The sequence below is a fragment of the Geotrypetes seraphini genome, chromosome 16 (assembly GCF_902459505.1).
Source record: "Geotrypetes seraphini chromosome 16, aGeoSer1.1, whole genome shotgun sequence".
In the NCBI taxonomy this organism is placed as follows: Eukaryota; Metazoa; Chordata; class Amphibia; order Gymnophiona; family Dermophiidae; genus Geotrypetes; species Geotrypetes seraphini.
The window spans coordinates 43,201,875-43,209,459 of record NC_047099.1 but is presented as its reverse complement, the minus strand read 5'-3'; positions in this window follow the sequence as shown (position 1 = coordinate 43,209,459).

The window sequence follows — 7,585 nt, the reverse complement described above, 5'->3', positions numbered from 1 at the left end:
GAGATAGATTTGCATCTCAAGGAGGCAGTGCATGCAAATCCATCTCATTGGGGAGATCCTGAAAACCTGACCGTAAGTAGGGTTACCAGATTTCCTCTTTAAAAAAATATAGACACTTGGCCCCATCCTGTTCTGCCCTAAGCCATGCCCTGTTCCACCCTTAGCCCTGCCCAGTTCTGCCCGAGCCCCGCCCCTACACAAACCTCATGTTTTCTTCCCCTCTGGACTGCGTCTAGAGGGCCTCTGCGCATGCATGGACACAGTAGCATAGTAAGGGGGGGGGGGGGGGGCGTGAGGTGGTCCGCCCTGGGCCCAGGAGGGTCCTAATGCTCTGATTGGCCCAGGATGCTTAAGGCCCCTCCTAAGGGGGCAGAGAGAGCAGTTCAGTCCATCTTAACGACACTTCAAAGTCTGGGATGGATTGTCAACCCGAAGAAGAACCAGCTGCTGCCCGTTCAGACCCTGGAGTATCTGGGTATCCGATTCGACACAGAAAGGCTGAGTGTTTCTTCCAGAGGCACACAGACTGAAACTTGGGAGCTAAATTTCAGCTCTCATGGTGCAGCGGTCTCCGCTGGCCTGGGCTCAATGGCGGCCACGATAGGAGTGGTTCCTTGGGCGAGAGCACTTATGCAGCACTCTCTTCTCTCTTCCGATGAGAGCAGGGTGGGGCTGGGACTGGAATGGGGCTAGGGCAGGATTGGGGGTGGGACTGGGGCATAACAGGGTAGGGATGGTGGAATTGGACAGGTCTAGGAGTCTGGATTTTCTGTTTAGAAAATCTGATAACCCTACCTTTACCGGATGCCACCCTAATGGACTTGACTATCAAGATGATGTTTCTAATTGCCATCAACTCTGTGAGGTGCATCTCTGAACTGCAAGCCCAACCTGAGTATCACAGAGGCCAGGGTTTCCTTGAGGACCGTTTCCTCTTTCTTGCTAAAGTGGTGTCAGTGTTTCACATCAACCAGAAAGTTTGCTTTCCAGCCCTCGGGTTCTAAGAAGGAGGACAAAGTCCTGAAGGTGCTGGATGTCCAGAGGGCTATCTTGCATTACCTGGAGGTTAGGAATGACTTTAGTCTCTGACCACCTCTTCGTGTTGACGAATCCGGCTAAGAAGGGGAAGCCGGCTTCCAAAGCTACCATTTCAAGATGGATCAGGTCAGCTATTTCATCCTGCTACATTGCCTGGGGTAGGCAGCCTCCATTCACGCTTTAAGCACATTCGACAAGAGGGAATGCCTCTTCCTGAGCTGAAGCCAGGACCATTCCTCTGGATGAGATTTGTCAGGCAGCGACTTGGTCTCTCTTCATACTTTCACCAACTTTTATAGAGTGAACATAGCAGCTCAAGAGGACTCCTCCTTTGGAGCCTCGGTTTTGAAGGCAGTCTTATCTCTCCCACCCAGTCCCTGGGACTGCTTAGGTATGTCCCTTGGTTCAGCATACCATCCCTATTGCATTGGAAAAAAAGATTAGGTTCTTACCTTGATAATATTTTTTCCAGTAGATAGGAATGGTATGCTGAACGCCCCATCCATCATTGTCGATGCACATGCCTGGACCTCCTGCTACTTGAAGGCTGGGTCTCTGACCTTTCTGCCAGCTATTGTAAATTGGAAGACATTGTATATTGTCTGTATATAGTTACTTGGGGTTTCCCCAGCGTTCCACAGTTTCTTATGGCCTTTATGTTTCTATGACCGTCAAAGGTCCCTCAAAATAGCCACAAACATTCTGCAATAGGAAGAGTTATGTCAAATTTCCAAACAACCAGCAGAGGTCAGCATTTCCCTGAGCATCAGGAAGGACTCCCAATAATAAATTACTGACTCACACAGGTGCTGCCCTGGATTTTGCACTGCCGATTTCACTCATGCCCGTGCTAGGAGAGGAATTCTGGATTCCCAAATGAGAATGCACTCTGGCTATCATGTCCATAAAAATAACTAAACGAAGTAAGTTCTTACCAGTGTCAGTAGTGACAAGGCATAAAAATTCCCCCCACTGCAGCAAAGTGAACTGATGGACTTTTATTCTGCCATATATACCATTTCTAGCTTGTAAAAATAATGCAGGCAATTTTCAAACAGTCTGCATTCGATATTGCTTCATTTTTCTATGTGAAAGCATGGATTATTTTTTTCATTTTCTGCTCCATGTTTTGAATTTTATTTTTTACTGTTTTAATCATGTATTCCAGGATGCAAGCCACCATACAACGCTTGCTGGATATTCAAGTTATTGAGCCAGTCGGGCTCAGTCAAATACTCCATATACTTTATCATGCCAAAGAAAGGCTCCGATGATTGGAGGCCTATTCTGGATCTTCAGAATGTAAATGCGGCTCTCAGGGGTCCCTGTTTCCGTATAGAGACCGTGCACTCTGTCATTGCAATGGTGGCCCAAGGAGAATTTCTGGCCTCTTTGGATCTCACGGAAGCTTACTTGCACATTCCGATATTTCTGGTTCACTGCAAATACTTACAATTTTATTTTTTGGAAAATCATTACCAGTTCTTGGCTCTGCCCTTCGGACTGGCCATGGCCAAGGTGATGGTGGTCGTGGCAGCTTATTTAGGGAAAATGGGTCTGCAGATACCTCCTTACTTGGATGACTGGCTAATCAGAGCTCTCTCATTGGCCAAGGGTCGATGCACTGTGGATCAGGTGATTCAAATTCTGGAGGACCTGGGCTGGATTCTGAACTACAAAAAGAGTAGTCTGATGCCCACACAGTCTCTGGAATATCTGGGTGTTCTCTTTGAAATGGCAGCAGGCCACATCTGTCTTCCAGAGGCACATAGCCAGAAGCTGTGTTCTCAACTTTCTTCTCTTCTGGAGAAGCTAGCTCCATCACCATGGACCTATCTGCAGGTCCTAGGGTTCATGACAGCCATGTTGGATATGATCCCTTGGGCGAGGGCACACATGTGTCCTCTCCAGCATGCCTTACTCTCTCACTGAGCTCTGCACAAGGATGCATTACAAACCTGTCTTCCCTGGACTCTGGAGGCTCCGACCAGCATAGCTTGGTAGCTTCTCCCTCAGGGGCCTGCTGCTGCGGATTGTCTCCTGGGTCGTGGTGACAACACATGCCAGCCTTCAGGGCTGGGTAAGCCCACTCAGGGTGTTCGACTCTCTCCTAGAGAAAAGGGTCGATCATTCAGCTGGAGCTGAGGGCCATTCGGCTGGCTCTGGTGCGATTCCAGCAGATTCTGGAGGGCCAGGCAGTCAGAGTCTTTTCTCTGACAATGTGACGGCAGTAGCCTATGTCAATCGCCAGGGAGGGACCAAGAGCACCTCTCTGGCACAGGAGGCCTGCCTTCTTTTTCTGTGGACAGAATGTCACCTCCTGGCGCTTTCGGCAGCGCATGTGGTGGGAGTTGACAATGTTCAAGCAGACTTCCTCAGCAGACAAACTTAGATCCGGGCAAGTGTTAGCTGTCCTCAACAGCATTCCAAGTCATTGTGCGATGCTGGGGTCAGCCCTGCTTTGATCTCATGGCCATAGCATGGAACAAGAAGGCAACTCAATTCTTCAGTTGAAGATCTGAGCCCAGAAACACAGGCCTATATGCTCTGGTACAGCTGTGGCCGCAGGGAGTTCTATTGTATGTTCTTCCTTCCTGGCCCATAGGTTGGATCCACCGCCAGATTGCAACTCATTCGGGAAGGATCATTCTGATGGCTCCAGATAGGCCTCACACACCATGGTATGCAGATTTGATGCGTTGTTGTATAGGTTGCAGCCTTCGGTTGCAAATTCTTCTGGACCTTCTCTCTCAAGGTTCAGTCTATCTGGAGGATCCCCGTCACTTTGCTCTTACGGCTCTTGAGTCTGAAGTGTTAGAGCGCAAAAGATATTCTGATGTAGTCATTTCTTCTCTTCTGAAATCTAAGAAGTTGTCTACTGTGTCTGCCTTCACTGAGGCGTGGAAGACTTTCCAACCTTGGTGCGACCAAGAGCATGTGGAGCTGTATTCTGCTCGTCTTTCTTCAGGCGGGCTTTGATAAAGGTCTCAGTGTGGCGTCTCTGCAGGTCCAAGTCTTTTTAGCATTTACAGTAGCGTGCACAAAGCTTTAGTAAAAGGGCCCCTAAGTAAGTTGGCAGAAAGCATAAAATGCTGGAAGAAAATCCTTGGACAATTGTGAATAAAGGTCCATTGTGCCAAAGCCCAAAAGAGGCAGGTTCTGAACATGTTTGCATTTGTTATATAGTGTTCTTATCTTTGCACAAAATTCCTGAAATCCTCAGAGTCTAAGTGAGTATTCACTAGTCCCTTACCTGCATATTTTGTTTAATGTCCTGAGCATTTTTTTTTTTAAAGATCTATAGATTAATTTGTATGCAGGATATCTCTCCTTGGAGCATACCTCATTCAGAATTAATTAAGAAATTTAAAAAAAAAAAACCCAGCTTGACCTAATTACATTTGCTTTCTGACAATCTATGAGCTTGCCCCTGTGGCTCAAAGTTTCACTGGAAAATAAGAATAACTTTTTTTTAAATGGCTTTATCCCTGGAATTGTGGCGCTTGTTCACGGCAAACATTTATCTTTCCAGTTTAGAATGAATTGTATCCTGGCTTCCTCTCCAGGTTCATTACTATTCCTGAGATCCTCTCACAATATCAATGGCAAGGCCCATTAGAATTCAGGATACGGGGTTCTTCCAGGCCTTCAGGAGTCCAGCATCCAAAGCCTCTTGTTGTCCTAGGCAGCGACCATTTTTAGCCAAGAATGCATTTGTCAGCATCTGGCTCTGCAAGGTTGAGAAAGAGATGGAACAAACACAAAGAAAGTCCAACTAGAAAGGAAAGAGTGAGGCAGACACACAGTGGGAATTGAGCAAGGAATCAATGATCATTCTGAATTTCAAAGAAGGAAAGAATTGGCTGCTTGGAAGGATTGGGGGGGGGAGGAGAAAGATGGAGGGAGAAGCTGAAAGAAAAAAGCAGGAACAGAGGAGGGAGGCAGAACTAGAAACCAAAAAGGGAGAGAATGCCCTAGAGATAATGAAGAGGAAGCTAGAAATTAACAAAATAACATAGTAAATGACGGCAAATAAAGACTTGAACAGTCCATCCAGTCTGCCCATTAGTTATACCCATTAAAAAAACATGATTAAATGAACTTGTCTCTTCTTTGATATTTCTGGGTCATAGATTGTAAAGTCCACCTGGTATTATCCAAGCTCACTCCAGCCTATCCAACCATCCTGTGTGCAGGATATCTGCCATAAAGTCTGGCCAGTAACATCCTCATGTTCCAAGGGAGTTCCCATCGATGCCCTCCCCAGCCCATCCTACACCAAATCACCAAGTCTGTCTAGTATCGGCCTTAGCTCTTTAATTCCTTCTATGACCGCCTTCAGATTGTCCACATCACTAGAGCTTTACTATCCTTTCATCTGTAATTTTTTTGTCCTTCTGATTTTCTCTCCCAATCTGAGAAACAAAATTTCAGTCTTCCTCTTTCATTTTACTATTGGACTTTGGCAGATTTGAAGCCAGAAACTTTCATCTGTTGTCTATGAACACGTGTTGTTGATTCAGTCCATCTCGATCAACGTTGACTTGCACTTTTATGACCTAGTTGTGGTGTCTCAGCAGTCTACTGACTATAACCTTATTAAAAGTGAAACTTTTCTTCTTAATAATTTATAATCGTGATACAGTCTCCTGAATAAAGCTTGTTGGATCTACGACTGGGTGGGTTGACCATCACACAGCTTGAATCCTGCCAACAGTTTCCTAGTGACAGCTGACCCAGATAATGCACTGGCTCACACATCAACAGTCACGAAGGTGAAATTGCATGAATTGCGGTTTGAATTAATTCTCCATTCAACGTACTCTCCGGATTTGGCTTCGTGCGACTTCCCTCTGTTTCCGAACCTGAAAAAAATGGCTGTCTGGGAAGAAATTTTCTTCAGATTCTGCAGTCATAGATGCTGTAAATAGTTATTTTTCCAATTTAGACGTTTTATATTTTAGTGAAGGCATGAATGGTCTGGAAATGGTTCACTGGAGCAAATGTTTTGAATTAAAAGGAGACTGTTGAAAATAAATTTCATTTACCCCCCCCCAAAAAAAAAAAAAAAAAAATGTTGTTTTCTTGATTAGGCCGGAAACTTTTCAATTAACCCTATGGAATGATATGTTGATTTAATTACTGTATATATTTTATGGTTTTTAATTAAGATATTTGTCTTGTTATTAAGATGTGCTTTGGTATTATGTTATATGATTTCTGTTACAATGTAATTTTGGGAGCCATTTTGATTGCAGAGACGTAGATGGCATACAAATAACTCTATTAAATAAGCAAGTGCTTTGCTGGATCAGATAAAAAGTTTACTAAGTCCAGAATCCTGTTTTCAATAATGATTGTGTTTTATTGTGTTAAAGTGGAACTGACGACGCAAAAACCACACACTTTCCAGAAAAACGCACACACGTAAGAATAGCCTTACTGGGTCAGACCAATGGTCCATCAAGCCCAGTAGCCCGTTCTTACGGTGGCCAATCCAGGTCACCAGTACCTGGCCAAAACCCAAAGAGTAGCAACATTCCACACAGAATTCCAAGGAATAGCAAGATTCCGGAATCCCAGAATCAAGATTCTGGAACCCAAAGAGTAGCAACATTCCATGCTACCGATCCAGGGCAAGCAGTGGCTTCCCAATACCAGACTATGGACTTTCATCAGTTGACACGGGTGACTCTATTGACTCCACCATGTCATCTTAATTTGTACATACTAGAAATCTCCAGTTATGTCTTCTTATCTTCTTTCCCAGGGATCTTTGGGGCAAAATTCCGAGAGCCACAGTAATCATGGAGAAAACGATAGTCTTCACAGAGTGAGAGAAGATGTTTTTGCGACTGCACACGTTTCTTCTCTAGGCAAAGACTTTGGAAGCTGGTCCCGTGAAGCTGACATGCCATTTCTTCTTGTTTAAGACAGGTGCAGAATATGTAGGGGAAAAAATGCCCACAGAGCCATCAAAGCACAGATGTCAAATGAAAACCAAGAAGTATAAACAACTCAACAATGATGCAAGAAATAACCATGGTAGGGAGTGTTAAATACAGCTGTGATAAAAGCCCGGTTGGTTCTGAAGTCATTGTGTGTCGTTTGCCTCCTCCGTCTCCTGCTGATTCTCACTTCCTGCCTGCGCTTTTCATCTGCTGCCCCCTGCATGAGTCAATGCCTTCAGCCCATCATTAACCGCCTTGAAATCTTCACTATCCCTAGATGTTAGGACACTTTTCTTAGGCTTTAGCTAAACTTTTTTTATAAGAGAAATAATGACAATAACAGTGCGGTCCACAGTGCTAGGAACTGTACTGGTAGCCCTGGAGGCAGTAAGGGTGAGCAGCACCCCTTCCCCACCCCCACCCATGCCGCACGCGCGCCCCCTTTCCCTGTACCTTTATTCTTCTAATCCCATACTCAATCCCGAGGACACTCAGATCCACAAATCAACACCTCTTATCTATTAAGAACATAAGAAGTTGCCTCCGCTGAGGCAGACCATAGGTCCATCCTGCCCAGCGGTCCGCTCCCGCGGCGG